Source organism: Mercenaria mercenaria, chromosome 18 (assembly GCF_021730395.1).
Source record: "Mercenaria mercenaria strain notata chromosome 18, MADL_Memer_1, whole genome shotgun sequence".
Classification (NCBI taxonomy): Eukaryota; Metazoa; Mollusca; class Bivalvia; order Venerida; family Veneridae; genus Mercenaria; species Mercenaria mercenaria.
This window is the reverse complement of record NC_069378.1, coordinates 45,551,581-45,570,356: the sequence shown is the minus strand read 5'-3', so window position 1 is coordinate 45,570,356 and position 18,776 is coordinate 45,551,581. Positions and strand designations below refer to the sequence as shown.

The 18,776-nt window shown below is 34.8% G+C and overlaps 1 protein-coding gene across 3 annotated transcripts in view; it reads left to right on the top strand.

The window, feature by feature from the left end:
• Positions 1-2,732: 2,732 nt before the first annotated feature.
• Positions 2,733-18,776, top strand: part of LOC123539205 (uncharacterized) — a 32,991-nt gene continuing 16,947 nt past the window's right edge. Inside the window, exon 1 of one of the 3 annotated variants that reach the window (XM_053530760.1) lies at positions 2,733-2,815. The gene's annotated coding sequence lies outside the window, so the exon portion shown is untranslated. Of the gene's footprint in view, positions 2,816-5,550; positions 5,636-7,606; positions 7,716-18,776 lie in introns of those variants that run through there. The other 2 variants (XM_045323729.2, XM_045323728.2) reach the window with 2 other exon arrangements.

Sequence of the window (18,776 nt, the reverse complement as noted above, 5' to 3'; positions counted from 1 at the left end):
CGTTTAATAAAAAAATCGTTTAATGGAATGAATTTATATACTGAAAACGTTCGGGAGGGATTTTGACTGGTCGTTTAATACAAAAATCGCTTAATAGAGGTGGTCGCAAGTACGATGTCGACTGTATGTTCGATATAAAATCACAAGCAACTTCACTCCGTCGTAATACCTTCCAAATAATTGCAATCAGAAATTTCACGGTCTAAAACTGTACAAAAGATATTTTAATGGCAAAATGACTTTTACAGGTACGTGTTATCAAATGAATAATTATTTTAGGGTACAAATGTCTAACAATCCTTAGTTATAGTGGGCCACTGCGGCTTAAGTGTTTGTTTCATTAACTCAACGAAAATATGATCGCTTATTAAGCTAGTGACATAGCAAAAGCTAATATACAATGCATCTGATACAATTTCCGGTGCTTGTTCAATTGTTTCAGTCCGCAAAAGAACACATTCTTAATCGGTTGAACTACATTCGACTGTTTTAATGGGACCACTGTGGCTTAAGTGTTTGTGAAATATCATTATGTCTCCACCATAAAATGTGGGAGGTATGTTGTTTTTGTACCCCCGACAACAAAGTTGTAAGTGGGGTATACTGGTTTCAGGTTGTCTGCCTTTCTGCCCGTCCGTCTGTCTGTCCGTAGACACAATCTTGTGCGCACCATCTCTCCTTATCCACTTTACACAATTTAATGAAACTTCACACAAGTGATCAGTAACAACAGTAGTTTTGCATGGGGCATGTAAGGTTCTTTTAGAAAAAAAATTGCAGAGTTACGGGACTTTGTTTTTTGTTACTATACTATATACATAGACACAATCTTGTGTGCACTATCTCTCCTCATCCCCTTGACACAATTTAATGAAACTTCACACAAGTGATCAGTAACAACAGTAGTTGTGCATGGGGCATGTTAGGTTCTTTCAACAACAAAAATTGCAGAGTTATGGGACTTTGTTTCTTGTTAACATACTATGTATATACAGTCTGCATAGGCAATTTTGTGCGCGCCTAATCTTTCGAACCCTTGCACACAATTTAATGAAAATTCACACAAGTGATCAGTACCAACACTAGTTGTGCATGGTGCATGTTACGTTCTTTAAGTTAAATATTCTGCATAGTTATGGGACTTTGTTTTTTGTTACAATACTGTATACATACAGTCTATATACATACAGTCCACATAATTATGCAATCATGTGTGCGTCAAATTGCAATGTACTGTTTTCAGTGCATGCGGTGGTACATTCATCACCCTTAGTGATAGCTCTAGTTGCCTTCGCCGTCCGTCCGTCCGCATTTAGCTTGCCCGGCTTTCACAGGTCAAACTGCTGGCCGGATTTCGACGAAACTTCACAGGAGTGATCAGTTTCAAGCATAGTTGTGCATATCGCCGGCACGTTCCGCTTCGCTACATAAAATGGCCGCCGAGCTAAAAGTATAAAAATCTCGTCTGGCTTTTACAGATCAAACTGCTGGCTGGATTGCAACTTAACTTCACAGAAGTGATCGGTACCAAGCCTGGTTGTGCATATCGTCGGCACGTTCCGCTTCAATGCACAAAATGGCCGCCGTGCTAAAAATAAAAACATTTTGCCCGGCTTTCACAGGTTAAACTGCTGGCTGGATTTCGACAAAAGCTTCACAAGAGTAATCAGTATCAAGCCTAGTTATGCATGTCGTCGGCACGTTACGCTTCACTGCACAAAATGGCCGCCAGAGCTAAAAATAGACAAATCTTGTCCGGCTTTCACAGGTCAAACTGTTGGATTTCGACAAAACATCACAGGTGTGAGCGGTACCAACCGTAGTTGTGCATATCGCCGGCACATTCCGCTTCGCTGCACAAACTTGCCGCCAGAGCTTAACATAGAAAAATCTTGTCCGGCTTTCACAGGTCAAACTGCTGGCTGGATTTCGACGAAACGATTTCGAGGTTCTTCGGAGTAACATCGGTTCAGTGCCAATGTCAGGATGACTGTCTGTATTTGGACAGACGGCTAAAATATAATGTCACAAAAGCTTATATACTTATAAAATATAAATTCCATTTCTGGTGCCTGTAAATCAGTTCCGTCTTTCAAAGAGCACATCCTTATACCGGTTCAACTCTAGTGAGAACCGCACATAATATTACAAGCCTTAGTAATATTTGACCATTTTGTCTTGAGTGTCGGTTGCTGTTACCCAATGAAGATTTGTCTGCTTTTTAAACTTTTGAAATATCATTTGATGTTCTTTGCAGTCGAAATAGTTCAGTGATTAGGGCAGAATGACGGTCTTAATTTGGACAAAATCACTGTATTTTCACATGCTAAAATTTATTACACAGGGCCTTTGAAATATCATCGGCGCTCACTGAATTGTTTCGGTCTGCCAGAGAATTCATAATTATAGCGTATTAAACAAAGTAAATAGAACCTTGGATATGCTCCATCTCCAAACGCATAGTTTATGTTTACACTCACATGCTTCATAGATGTAACGCAATACTTGTCTTAAATATCCGGTTTATTCAAACTGTTATCGTCCTGTGTGTCTTTACGCCACTACAGGTGTAAGTCATCATCAGCATTAGATTACACTAGCACGCAACTTGATAACCAAGCAGTTGAGAAAACATAGCTTAACTAATTCATTTATATTGGATGTTTTTTTAAACCGGACATTGCGGTTACTGAACGTTGTTTAGAATTTTATTTCCGGTTCGAGATCCGTATCAAGTACAGCTCCAGTATCAAATATTATTTCTGTTATCAATTGGAGTCCGTAAAAGGCAATATTTTAGTGACAATGTAGAACGGTAAGAACACTTTCTTCTTTTTAATATTTACTGTGAACTTGGCGGTGAGTTTTGGTAATCAGTGTTGTTATATATGTTCTGGTCCTTTTGTATAACATTCAATTTTACTATAATAGAATTCTTTTTAAGCGGGTGCAAGGGGGCGTAAGAGATGTCATTACCTGTCATGAACAGATTCTATCAAACCGAGTCTAATTTTATGTTATATGGTTGCGTTCTATGTTAAAACTTCCCAAAATTGTATCCGTTTCAACGGTGCAGTTGCGTATACACTTTCCCACTGGTCAAAATAATTGACTAATTTCTTGTCATATTTAAAGGTGGTTAAATTCATTTACTTAGCATTTTATGATATTTGCCCGTTTTGTAAAAGTGTAAATGTTACTTATAATATATATGAGAATAAAAAGGAATAATAATAGTTTCACAAATTTTCATTTGTAATGAATTTTGTCTAAGCATGTGTCGATGCAGTTCTTTGACAGATTTAATAAAATTGTTATCATTCCTTTTGATATTTAAGAAGTTATTAACTTATATTTAATATGCTATAACAACTCTGTCTTTGTCCGGCGGCTAGGATGAAAAAAATATTTAGAATGATACCTTAAGTGAAATGTAGCTTGTACTTAGCGTTCAGTGATATATTCCGTAGATTTCATCCTGTAAGTATTAATTGCTTCTTTTAAAACAAAAAATATTGTATTTATTTAATAATTTGAATCAAGGGTTAGTATACTAAATTGTAACGACGCACTTCATTGGCTGTCACAAATCGACCTGGCTGCGACCAAATGTACTCTTCTGTTGATTCTGTTGTTATTTGCTAGCGGTAACATGTATTATATACAGTTTTATTTGTATTCAGTCAGCAGCATCTGTAAAAAGTTTACTATCCGCTAAATAGAAATTTTTAAAGATGTTTTTACTAATTCATATTAGGATGAAACCACATAACACAGAATATTACAAAAATATTCCAGTATGTGATACAAATATTGTTTATATACTTACATGTATATAGAACATAATAGAATATTATTTGAAAAAATAAATAGCTACTGATTTTTAAAGATGAAAAATAAATATTTTACAAATCACAACATACCAAACAAGAAAGTAATATACAATCAAATACTGTTTTCGTGTAAATTTGCATTATAGCGTAAAAGTATAGTGTTATGCAATATAGATACAACGAAAGATATGTTAAACATACATTATGTCTTATTGAATTTTTAAAGGTTTGACATGCTAGGTGGGGAGGAAATGTAATAAGGTATTAGATACGACGATGATAAAGATAATTATTTGAATACATCATCACGGTCATCAATTCACGGTTGAAAAAGTTTATACCTTCAAGAACATCTCTGCGCCGTATTCGACAATACAAAATAAAAAGTGTTTGCGTATTTGATAACGTAAAGGTTCAATATTCAACGCATCGTGTTTGGGAATTTATCAACTGTCAACACATCAGTGTAATAGTGGTCGTAAAAAGAAGGGATATTCAAATGTAACAGATTCTTTGATTGTAAGTCTTAATTTCGTCTTTTTGCTAAAAGGTGATCACATATTTTTATAATTTTATGACAGTTACATAAATTTAGAAATTGTTCGTATTAAATTTTATCATATGGAATTCGAATATGACTAGAAGTTATAACTAGAATTTTGGACAATATAACATCATCTATGGATTCATTTATTTATTTCTAGTATATAGAGTAACATAATTAATACATTAACACTTGGTAATGGGGATTTATATCTTTCGAATAAAATGACATAATTGACGTGAAAACTTTTGGTACATGTAATCGCGATAATTTTGATTTAATGTAGTGGACCCGGAATATAATTTGGTAATATCTGTATGACTATGTATTCATTTTAAGCAATTCGGCATTCTTCGGACGAAATGTAGCTATACGTGCACAGGGCTTTCCGAAAAACCCGGAAACTGAGAGAGTACGTAACTTGTCTTTATGGGCGATTACCTTAAGTATAGTAAAGAATTCGCAATTAAGAAAATGACATTCACCGCGCAATATCTCATGAAAAATATAATTTTGCTGGACCATATACTTTCAGATAAAATTGTAAATAAAATTACTATCCAGCAATTGTGTCCCTTACACACGCAACAGGTACCGCATAAACATATTGTAAAGTACTAAATATGCTCATGCAAATATTATAATTATGTGCATTTGTAATGACAATCTATGAAACCGTAAAGTTGATAAAAATCGCTAAGGTGTCTTATAATGCGTTGTGAAATTTTATTCACCAAAATATTCAAAGGGTTGTATCTAGAAAGTATGTTCACTTTTACAGTTTTTGGAAAGGTTTTTATAACAATGTACAAACTCTAAGCAAATAAATAACAAATACAATTACAAATAACTTAGTAATATATATAATTACAAATTACATCAGTATAAATTTTTATAATACACTTCTTTACAAATTACTTTAAAATGTACTTTATCACAAGTTCCTTCGGAATACATGTCGTTACAAATTGCTTACAATATACGTCATCATAAATTACTTAGAAATATTCGTCATTACAAATTACTTTTAAGTTAGCAATAAACTTCGTTACAAATCGAATTAATATCATTGAGACAATATTGCTACTCACATCTAAAGTGGTCAGCAATTAGGTGTCAAGTATCACTTTCCTATATGTTCATTCGTAACAAAACTATCGATAAATTCTGTCATTTCAATTAAGACAAAACATGTTAAATTGTAAACAGTTGTAGTTTAGTTTGATTTTACATGGGAATATTTATTTTGCGAAAACGGGTAAGCATTTATTTATATACATAAGATGTGTACTACATTTATTTTAGCCCGCCCCCTTAGCTCAATAGGGAGATAGCAGATCTACGGATCGCGGGGTCGTGAATTCGATCCCCGGGCTGGGCGTATGTTCTCAGTGGCGACTTGATAATAGACATTGTGTCTGATGTCATCCGTCCTCCACCTCTGATTCATGTTGGGAAGTTGGCAGTTACTTGCGGAGTACAGGTCAGTACTGGTACAGAATACAGGAACACTTGTTAGATTGATTTTCCGCCGTTACATAACTGAAATACTGTTGAAAAATTGCGTCAATCCCTAAACAAACAAACAAAATATTTATTTTAATCTATTGGATACATATATAACGGGTACATGTTACATATAACACTTGTTATTCTTCACTTACGACAAATATAAATGTAAGTTTTGCAAAATGATTGAGTTGAGGAATCGATAGTAACAGAATATTAGAAATCAGTTTTGAAGTGAAAGAATATTGTGTATGACAATTTTGCAGTTAATTGTCGGCTTGGAGTTTATAAAATGCTAAAGCAAGATCACAAGGCGGGTAATATATAAATGTATCTTGACGGTCTTTAGTTTCAGGTTAAGAAACTTTATTTTCCTTAAAATGAAAATATAGCTCAGTGCAATATAGTGGTGTGCGTATTTTAATACAGTAACTTCGTTTCAAGCATTTTCGACGCTAATGATTATGTAATTACATCACCTAAAGAATAGTCACCGTTGGCGTTAAAACGCTATATAAAAATTATCTGTAGTTAGATACGAAGGGTAATAACTTCACATTAGAATTTCATGTACATATTCATAATTGACTTACAAATATTACGTGAAAGATCATGACTTAAATTTCACTAAAAGATGTAATTAGGAGTAATCAGAATCTGTATTGCATCAGGCTGACATCAGATTGAGCGTTTTGCCTGTGCTTTGGCTTCTTTGAATAATATTCATGGTGCAGGAAAAAGTATTTTTTCTGTTTATATTCATGATACCGGAAAAAAATAGTTCTTTAATTTAGTCAAATTTGAATTCTGATAAAAACAAATAAAGGTTATCATACAGTAACTTGGTCTGGGATGTATTCAGCTTTCGCAGATTTTGCATTGTCATATTGAGCTCGGCGTTTGCTCCAGTTGACCTACAAAAAATATTAAGGTCAGATCAAAAAACGGTTGTGGCACTCTTACTCTTTTTTCAATGAACTGTTGAAAATCATGAAGTATAGGTTTTAGCCGTGGTTGTACAGGATACCTATTGTTAACATTATATATGGTTAGTTGTATGCTAATATTAAACATCAACTTCAGAACCATGCTTTAAATAAGTATGCCATTGACAATATTTGTCAGGGTAATACATACTTGCCCGTGTTTTATTGGAAATGTAGTACCCTTAATGCTTTATCTCGCCTTCTACAGGTTTCTTGCATTTCTATTGGTCAACAGAGTCATGTGTAGACAGGATATATTCCATAGCCTGCAAGTACATTTCAGATATGAATTTTGATTAAAACAAAGTGTCTTCGCATCTCTAGCGTAATTGAATCAAGTCAGATCGTAAGCTTCAGCTATAAACATCGTTTCCGAGAGTAAATTTAGTGTTTTTCTTGCCGTTTTTATTCTCCTACCTACATTTGTAGTTTAGGCTCCGTGAAGTTAGCCGTAAGAAGCGGAAATGAAAGAACAATAACGTTGTATAGGGGGCACGGTCGTTGAAATTGTTTAAGTCAAATCATCATAAAGCAAAGGAAATTAACGTATTTGTTACTCAGCAGTTTGTTCTAGGATGGTTTAATCTACGTGCAAGATAAAGGATTTAACAGGAAACGGGATGAAAGCCGAAGTTGCAAGGCATTTCTGACATCGTGAAATCAGATGATTTTCGAAAGGATGAAACAGGCTGATCAAAACCAGTTCATAACATATGTAAATGAGCATTTGTGTTTTGTGATTCGGTCAGAATACAGTTCACTTCGCATGTTATAGCTGGTGTTAATCAACTGTAAACAAAACGGGATGACCAGACAAATGATTGTAGGATTCCAGTCTGCACTGTAAGTAACTTTGTTAATTTACAAACTTTGTTGTCCATAGCATGGAAGTAAAGGGTAGTTGGAAAGATAAAATCGCTACACAGCTTGTTGATCACATGATACGGGATATACGCTGTCTCGATAGTCCGTATCAGGATATGGGTCTCCTTAACAGTGTATATCCAGTATCCTGTCACCAACCAGCAGTGTTACTAATAATATCTAGCATCCATCATTTTAACAAAAGTATAAAGATGATTCTCGATATTGCTGTGCCAAGTATATGGGTTGTTGCATTATGAAATGATATAACTGCTGAAATAACTATTGTAACTTTTACTTTATTCCTAAAGTACATTTGCCGTAATTTGAATATAATAAAATTTTACATACTGAAAGACATAACTTTTATTGCACCGTACCAAATATTTTTATAGCTAAAGTTGCCTCAAGCGTGTAACCACCAACACTTAACTTTTATTAACAGATAGATAAGAGGTATATAAATTGTTTTAAATTGCACTGAAGCAATCTTTAGTCAATACCTATCGGTACTGTGGCTTTCTGATGGATTTATAACACGCGTAAGTTTACTGTCTGAACGACCAGCCTTACGTTATTATAGGACATTTGGAAAATAAGCCCACTGCTATGGTAAATGATAATGAAAGTTTTATGTCGACACACTGCTAAATTTATGAAGTCTCAGTCGTGTACCTGGTATTACATCATTATGATATGATATGACATGATATGATGCGGGGAACAAAATAAATTAAAATTTACTTATAACTCAAAATTGATATTGAAATATGTCCGCCAAATATATTTGCACATTGAAAAGTATGACTAGTGTCCAAAAAGCATTGAAATTTGCAATCATAGTCTGAGCAACACCTCTGAGAGCGACCATCCTCGAACTGACATTATGCCACATTTGTCAAAATTTTAGGATTTATCAAAACTGGAATGATACGTGCGATGATGAGTAATAATTCTTTATTGAGTTTATGTTTTACATTACAAGAAATGTATTTCAGAGTTTAATGTTATGTTATCTAATTTGTAAAGGCATTTTTATACATGTTGAGTCATTATTTTTTCTTCTCCTTCATCATGCAATTGTGAGCAGATTTAAGTTATAGATTTTCTATTTTTGTAACACATGAAAATCTATTGCAGTTTGAATGATATTGTATGATATCGTGGTTTTAGGCGTACAGTTGAAAACTACTAGTGCATTAACACTTGACTTAAAGATAGAAAACATCTCAATCATCCGCTAAGTGCACATCGTGACAAATTGAATTCATATCAATTGTTACTTGAACCCTACAGCAGTTATGTTTCAAAATGCGCATTGCAAAATGCGTTATCGATATAATATACATTGTTACGAGTAAGTAACTGAAAATCTAAAATTTAATTTAAATCTGCAGATATTTTTATATTTGTTTGTAAGAATAATTCTCTGATCAGAGGTTTTGATTTTACGCTCTTTAACCGCTAGTTTAAAAACATAGGGAAGCACTTGCTGTGAAATATCCGCGCCGCACCAACCAATGGGCTCATCCAAATGAAAGTATCTATTACGAACAGAAGACTTTTAGAGTTGTCGAAAAGTATTTTTAAACAAGAATTAATTGACACGTATAAGTTTAAAAGAGGATATCTGTCTGTTTCAAAGACAACACATTTAATGTAAATCCAGCACTAAAATATCTCCCAGCTGAGGAGCAACAGATGCTATGTTTTATATAAAATATCAATAATTTCAGTTATTAAATAAAAAATCTAAAATGCGGTTGACAGTGATAATCAGTCGTTAAAAATATAAATTGTCAGAACAAGAATCTCAGCTTTGAAAATCTTTTATTAATTTTCTTGTGCTAACTACTCTTGTTTATATCTGATTTCATTACTTTTACTAGTACATAAATGAAGACATTTGTCAGTGTAATTTCAAGACTGGTATTTACCAACTTTTGAAATCTAGATACTTCATGTTAATTGTTTAATCTGTATTTTAATATAAGCTCCCTTTACCGACAGTGTAGCGAAATTGCGACGGTTGAAGGAACTTGAATACTGAAAGTCCTTTTAAAGTCAAATTCTAATTTTCAGAGTTAAAATGGAACTGTTGATGAATGCCGGTCCCGATAACCTTGTCAAATTGATGACCTCCAGGTATATGACATAAGTTTATACAGTGGCTACATATTTCTAACTTACGTTGTAACTGGGTTGTTTTTTTTTAGAATATTTGTGTTTCACGTAACGGAAAACACATTTTTAAGTTTTAGGCCAGTCAAACTATACTGGTACGAAATAATAATTTTAGATCGTTTGTTTGCCAATACAAACGATTTTGCGTCTGTGATATGACACCAGAATAGGGATTTAGTTGAAAATCTTTGCAATATCACTGGGTAAAATTAAATAATCTAACCTTTCTAATTTCTAAAAATTACGTTGAAGTAATTCAGAAAGATTTTTTTCAGATTGCTTGAAACATTTCTGTTATTGTCAAGCCCAGGCCTAGTTAAGGTCTCAAATAAAATATAGAACAGGAAGAGCTTGGCGGCGAAAATTCGCCGTATTTTGAAAACCAAATAAAATCTTGTAAGTAGTTCAAAATCTATACGCTCCGTCTGTTTTAATTGATAAGAAGTCAACAGTTGATGGTTAGTAGGTGGATTTCATGTAGCGGAGTCGTCATTTTGACTAAGGTGTTCTGAATTTTACACTGTGTTAGCGTGACTAAATATTATAAACAGATGCCCTATCATCGGTTTGAATGCAGTCTCAGTTTTATAAAAGACATCCTTTCCAGTCTACTAGATAGTAGCCTTTATATATATACTTAAGGGAGATAAACATTTTATGAACTGTCTTTTGTTGTTCCTGGTTTTTGAGATTTATCCAAAAATTCCAAAATCGGATTTCGAATCTTACAGTGGGTAATTTTAACGCAAACTTCTTTCATTCATTTATAGGACATATGTATGTATCTATTGTTTAAGCACGTGACTGTATAAAGATGACAGCTTTCTATTCTGGCATTGGTGTTTTATTAACAAAGAAGGATTTCATAATTATTACAATGTAACAGTACACTCACCATTATAGGGTTAACTGATGTGTTACTAATGAGCGGAATCCGTTTCTTGCCATTACTGTAACAGTTAAATAAACTAGTATGATAGGGGAAAAGTGCTGGGGGTCGTTTTTCTTGTACAAAGCATTTTAACTCCCAATTGCACTACAGCTTAAAGTATCTAAAAATAATGTTAAAGTGCTGTTAAGTGGTAAAACTATATAAAATTGATTTACGAGAAATGAGACACTAGTGTTGTATTGATATTTTATGGACTGTCAAGCAAGCTGTACATTAACTTGTCTATAACTTATTTGTCTCGCAAATAAATGAAGTACTTTCTTGTCACTACAATAAACATTGTATTGAATTCATATCATACATAAATTGTATGCCGGATTTTAGTGTAAAACTATTTTGTATGGTTTTAAATTAAAGGAAGACTAACTGGGTTGTTACGATTGCATTGTGTTTAAACTATTAACTGGAAACTAAAAATTGAGATTTCCTCGGTATTATAGACTTAGGTATGCTAGTAGAGCAACGATTCGAATAGATTTCCACTACTTTTCTTTAGAATATGTTTTGGGTATTTATTATATTTTCCTGTCCTTTTCGGATCACGTAGCCTACAGAATCAGCTTGTAAATTTGACTGCCTCCAGTCACCAGTATTTACTACAAATGGTCTATTTTCTATGGATCAGTTGTTAACTAAAATTTACCAATGTTATTTGTAATACTTTTACACATAACAAACAATAACATTGTTGGGTTTCCATCCGGGCAGTTAGATCGAGTAAACAATGTTTATTCGAGGGAATGAAATTACTGTAAATTTATTATAAAATCTTCATTTCACTGGCTTTGCGTCATGTTTCCAAATCTTTATGGATTTAAGTCTCGCTCGTGGCCACCGCATATTTTTATCTGAAACTTTACTAGGTGTTTTCCTCAGCATCGAGAAGTTGGCACTGACATCGAAGATCGAAAATCGAAATTAAATTTCTAGCCAGCTTTAAATTTCGAGCCAGCTCAAAGATCGAAATTCAACATTTAATATCAATTTCGTGCTAGCTTTTAACTTCTAGCCAGCTCGAAGATCGAAATTCAACATAGAATTTCGAGCTGGAATTGAATTTCGAGCCAGCTCGAAGATCGAAATTTAGATTTTCTAAAACTTGAATATCGAGCTGGGGTTGAATTTCGTGCCAGCTCGAAGATCGAAATTCAGATTTAAAGAAAAAGTTGAATTTCGAGCTGGGGTTGAATTTCGAGCCAGCTCGAAGATCGAAATTCAGATTTTAAAAAAAGTTGAATTTCGAGCTGGGGTTGAATTTCGAGCCAGCTCGAAGATTGAAATTCAGATTTTGAAAAAGTTGAATTTCGAGATTGGGTTGAATTTCGAGCCAGCTCGAAGATCGAAATTCAAATTTAAAAAGTTGAATTTCGAGTGGTTAATTCGGCCAGCTCGAAGATCGAAATTCAGATTTGAAAGTTGAATTCGAGCCAGCTCGAAGATCGATTTTCAGATTTTGAAAAAGTTGAATTTCGAGCTGGGATTGAATTTCGAGCCAGCTCGAAGATCGAAATTCAGATTTTGAAAAAGTTGAATTTCGAGCTGGGGTTGAATTTAGAGCCAGCTCGAAGATCGAAATTCAGATTTTGAGAAAGTTGAATTTCGAGCTGGGGTTGAATTAAGAGCCAGCTCGAAGATCGAAATTCAGATTTTGAAAAAGTTGAATTTCGAGCTGGGGTTGAATTTCGAGCCAGCTCGAAGATCGATATTCAGATTTTGTGAAAGTTGAATTTCGATCTTCGAGCTGGCTCGAAATTCAACACCAGCTCGAAATTCATCTTTTTGAAAATCTGAATTCGATCTTCGAGCTGGCTCGAAATTCAACCCCAGCTCGAAATTCAACTTTTTGAAAAAATCTGAATTTCGATCTTCGAGCTGGCTCGAAATTCAACGCCAGCTCGAAATTCAACTTTATGAAAATTTGAATTTCAATCTTCGAGCTGGCTCGAAATTCAACCCCAGCTCGAAATTCAACTTTTTGAAAAAATCTGAATTTCGATCTTCGAGCTGGCTCGAAATTCAACCCCAGCTCGAAATTCAACTTTTTGAAAAAAATCTGAATTTTGATCTTCGAGCTGGCTCGAAATTCAACCCCAGCTCGAAATTCAACTTTTTGAAAATATGAATTTCGATCTTCGAGCTGGCTCGAAATTCAACCCCAGCTCGAAATTCAACTTTGTGAAAAAATCTGAATTTCGATCTTCGAGCTGGCTAGAAATTCAACCCCAGCTCGAAATTCAACCCCAGCTCGAAATTCAACTTTTTGAAAATTTGAATTTCGATCTTCGGGCTAGCTCGAAATTCAACCCCAGCTCGAATTTCAACTTTTTGAAAATCTGAATTTCGATCTTCGAGCTAGGTCGAAATTCAACCCCTGCTCGAAATTCAACTTTGTGAAAAATCTGAATTTCGATCTTCGAGCTGGCTCGAAATTCAACCCCAGCCCGAAATTCAACTTTTGAAAAAAATCTGAATTTCGACCTTCGAGCTGGCTCGAAATTCAACCCCAGCTCGAAATTCAGCTTTGTGAAAACAATCTGAATTTCGATCTTCGAGCTAGCTGAAATTCAACCCCAGCTCGAAATTCAACTTTTTGAAAATTTGAATTTCGATCTTCGAGCTGGCTCGAAATTCAACCCCAGCTCGAAATTCAACTTTTTGAAAAAAATCTTAATTTCGATCTTCGAGCTGGCTCGAAATTCAACCCCAGCTCGGAATTCATCTTTTTGAAAAAAATCCCTGGCTCGAAATTCAACCCCAGCTCGAAATTCAACTTTTTGATAATTTGAATTTCGATCTTCGAGCTGGCTCGAAATTCAATTCCAGCTCGAAATTCAATGATGAATTTCGATCTTCGAGCTGACTAGAAGGTCAAAGCTAGCACGAAATTGATATTTGATGTTGAATTTCGATCTTCGAGCTGGCTCGAAATTCGACGCCAGCTCGAAATTCAACTTTATGAAAAAAATCTGAATTTCAATCTTCGAGATGGCTCGAAATTCAACCCCAGCTCGAAATTCAACTTTTTGAAAATTTGAATTTCGATCTTCGAGCTGGCTCGAAATTCAACCCCAGCTCGAAATTCAACTTTTTGAAAAAATCTGAATTTCGATCTTCGAGCTGGCTCGAAATTCAACCCCAGCTCGAAATTCAACTTTTTGAAAAAAATCTGAATTTTGATCTTCGAGCTGGCTCGAAATTCAACCCCAGCTCGAAATTCAACTTTTTGAAAATATGAATTTCGATCTTCGAGCTGGCTCGAAATTCAACCCCAGCTCGAAATTCAACTTTTTGAAAATTTGAATTTCGATCTTCGAGCTAGCTCGAAATTCAACCCCAGCTCGAATTTCAACTTTTTGAAAATCTGAATTTCGATCTTCGAGCTAGCTCGAAATTCAACCCCTGCTCGAAATTCAACTTTGTGAAAAAAATCTGAATTTCGATCTTCGAGCTGGCTCGAAATTCAACCCCAGCCCGAAATTCAACTTTTTGAAAAAAATCTGAATTTCGATCTTCGAGCTGGCTCGAAATTCAACCCCAGCTCGAAATTCAGCTTTGTGAAAAAAATCTGAATTTCGATCTTCGAGCTAGCTCGAAATTCAACCCCAGCTCGAAATTCATCTTTTTGAAAATTTGAATTTCGATCTTCGAGCTGGCTCGAAATTCAACCCCAGCTCGAAATTCAACTTTTTGAAAAAAATCTTAATTTCGATCTTCGAGCTGGCTCGAAATTCAACCCCAGCTCGGAATTCATCTTTTTGAAAAAAATCTGAATTTCGATCTCTGGCTCGAAATTCAACCCCAGCTCGAAATTCAACTTTTTGATAATTTGAATTTCGATCTTCGAGCTGGCTCGAAATTCAATTCCAGCTCGAAATTCAATGATGAATTTCGATCTTCGAGCTGACTAGAAGTTCAAAGCTAGCACGAAATTGATATTTGATGTTGAATTTCGATCTTCGAGCTGGCTCGATATTCAACCCCAGCTCGAAATTCAACTTTTTGAAAATTTGAATTTCGATCTTCGAGCTGGCTCGAAATTAAATTCCAGCTCGAAATTCAATGATGAATTTCGATCTTCGAGCTGACTAGAAGTTCAAAGCTAGCACGAAATTGATATTTGATGTTGAATTTCGATCTTCGAGCTGGCTCGAAGTTTTAAGCTGGCTAGAAATTTAATTTCGATTTTCGATCTTCGATGTCAGTGCCAACTTCTCGACCCTCAAACATTATAAATGTCGGTCTTATTCAAAGTAAATTTGCACGAATTAACATCAGACAGAACGTTCCACTGATTTCAACGAAAAATGATTATGTAAGATTCGAATGTGAAAATAAAGATATTACGTTATACGATAAAACATATAAGAAATATATCCATCTTGACCAAATTAATTCAAAATTGCTTTTTTCTGCAACGTTCGTCGCTGTGTATATGCGAACGAAGAAAATGAGTTTATTTAAGAGTTAAGAACATATTGACATCTGGACTTCTGAATTTAGCTCCCGCGTTTTGATCAAATATACCATTCAAAGTGTTTAATTTACCAAGGCATCGATGCGATAAAAAAAAAACGACACTAAGATTATGGTTTGAAGAAGTCAGTACTATGGTAAGCACAAACAAAATATTTCAGAATGTGTTATATGAGGTCAATATATTTCGAAACATATGAATTATATATGGAATTATTTATATGCTTTTTGTATTGAAATAAATTCTGCCCTTGATATTGCAAGCACAATCTTTGTACGATATTTGAATTTCTTACACTAGTTGTTTCGGTACGATTTATATAGGGATTTTTATACCTGTACCGTAATTTGAACGTCTGTGACTCTGAGATATCTATTTAAACTATGTTTCAGAAAACTGACACTCTCCTTTCAAACATGGTCGTAAAAATTGATTATGACTGTCGAAATCTATTAACATCGTAACAGGAACCTGAAAGACGAACTACTTTAGCTTGGTAACATTATACGAATTGCATTTATATCGTTAAACTGAATTAAATCACTGCGCATCTGGCGCGGACATACAACGGTATATAAAATTACATAGAGTGAGTTAAATTGAACTGAATTTTAGTAATACAAACCTGAACGTGTTTGCTAGTCGGTTACGATTTTTAACTGCATCAAAAGATACGAGAAATTAATGATTTTTCTCTTTGTAATTGAATCTTTTATGGACAGTCAAGTAAGTGGTATACTAAATAGTCAATACAGTTTTTGTAGATTTCTATTACAAATTGAACCACTGTCTGCCTTTATTTGGTATGAAGTAATGTTTAACTTATTAGAATGATACTATCAGATTTGATTTCAAGATAAAGTGTGTGACTTGTATGTTGTAATTCCAAACCAAACAAGGTTGGTGTACTATAATAGAAACATTTTGTCCCGTTCTGTCCTTCCTGAAGTACGTTCCTTGGTTATATCGGGAACCAAGATTATATTGTTTGGGAATTTAAAACAGGATTTCAAAATCATAAGACAAGTCCACATACCCGGTGCCATAACTCTGATTTTTCTTTTGACAAAATTAATTTTCTTTTTCCGCATGGTTTCGAATGGAATATATAATATTTTCTTAAGGGATGTGCAGGTGCTCTGAGCTGTATTGTTAGACAGTATAATCCGTTGCAAGACTCCTGTGGAAATAGCATACATCGTAAACCCAAATCACCTCGGTAGTTAAACTACACTTTGTTTTGCTTTATAAATCCCCGATCGTATGTAAAAGTGTGGGCGCATGTAGGTTTCATAGCTTAAAGTGTGCATTGGCTAATGCGGCCATGTATCTTTCTTAAAGATACTTCTTGTTTCTACATGTTTAACCTTGTTGAAACTGCAGGTCGGTAACTATGACGTTATTGAAGAAAACGGAAAAAAATGTTTATAATGCAGAGCTGTTGAAAGCCTTTAAAAATGTAGTTACCCCGCTTAGCATTAGGTTTGCAGCACATACCAGCTACTTGTAATATTACAAGAAGCAAGTATTTTCTTCTTTACGCCGGTGTAATGAAGTATTTCGACCCCCATAGAATAATGACCCCCGGTCATTATTCTATAGAAAAAGTGACCCCCCGGTCATAGTATTATGACCTCCAGATCATAGTACTATGACTCCCCCACGTGAAGTAAACTGAACCTCACGAAGAATATTGACTCCCATAAAAAAACGACCCCCGGTCATTTGGTCAAATTTAGTGATAACTCATGTATCTAAGGCCTAATTGCTGCATTTTATGCCCCCACTCGGGGGAGGGGGGCATATAGATTTTCCCTTGTCCGTCCGTCCGTCCGTCCTTCCGTTTGACCATTAGCCCCAGATACCATCACTTGACACAGAAATCAGAGCATTCCGCAACGGGAAAAGGGATTCTATTTCTTGACACTGTATCTTGGTGTATACATTTTTTTTCAGGAAAATAACAATTCACAATACGTTCACAAAACACACCAGTGTCAATAATCCCTGCAAACTTCGGTATGAAGTAATTCTTCAGAAGAAAACTGCACAAGAAACTGCTAGCATAGAACTTAGTATTAATAGAAGTTGCAATACTTAGCAGTGGCAGTAAAGTACGGTAGCGGCAACAATAGAAAGTAGTAATAGTAGTAGTAGTAGTAGTAGTGGCAGTGGTAGTGGCAGTTGCAGTAGCAGCAGCAACAGCAGCAGCAGCAGCAGAGGAATAAGTGACAGCAACAACAGCAGCAGGAGAAGAAGAGGTAGATGTACAATACGTATTAGTGGAAGCAGGTATAGTAGTACCAGTAGTAGCAGTTGTAGTAGTAGTAGTAGTAGAAGTAGTAGTAGTAGTAGTAGTAGTAGTAGTAGAAGAAGTACATGTAGTAATAGCAATAGAAGTACCGGCACCAGTAGTATTAGTACAATCAAAATGTTAACTATTGGCAATGGATGGTATTAGAGTTGTAGATCTAGTAATATTGTCCGTTAGGTTTGGTGGGGATCACTTTTTAATAGATATTATCGTCGAAAGTCTTTGTAGGAGCCGGTGTTTTACACGGAAAGAGTAACTTTTTTAAATAGAATAATGTCCGGGAATCGATATTGTATGAGAGTTCGAATGTAGTAATTTCGGCAGTGAGTATTTTACATGGAAGGAGTCACTTTTTCTATAGAATAATAACCGGGGTCGTTATTCTATGAGATTCAAAGGGAGTCATCTTTAGGGAGTCAGTATTTTACTTGGAAAGGTCAGTTTTTTTCTATAGAATAATGACCGGGGGTCGTTATTCTATAGAGTTTTCAAAGAGAGTCAGTTTTTTATAAGGGGAGTCAATATTTTACAGGAAAGGAGTCACATTTTCTATAGTATAATGACCGGGGGGTCGTTATTCTATGGGCGTCGAAATACTTCATTACACCGGCTAAGCAGTCTTGTGGAAGTACCACTCACTTCTGGTATTTTCTTAGAATAAATCGTTAAATGTTGTCTGTATAACTAATCTCCAGTATTCGTATGCTTTTCTGATAATATTGCAAAAACGTGTGTCCTACAAATATATAACTGTGTCTCTCAGTACGTTTATTACTTTGATGTGTCATCAACATAAAAATTGCGGTAAAATCCATTAGGCGAATAGTGAGAAAATATAAAAATATTATCAGGACTGTAATGTACGTTACAGAAATAAGGAAAGAAATATTGTCACCTAGCGTACCATTGAGAAGATCTTGAAATCACTCTAGAACTAAACTGAAGTATGTTTCACAATATATAAACACAATGCTATGGTCTAACTGTCAGCCACACATTATTAAAGAAGAACAAGGCGGCGAGAATAAGTCGTATTCGCAATTTGATGCCTTGCCCATGAGTATAAGTGTCAGAAGTGACTACTATTTATTTTGATAAAAATGAGGTTTATGTGTG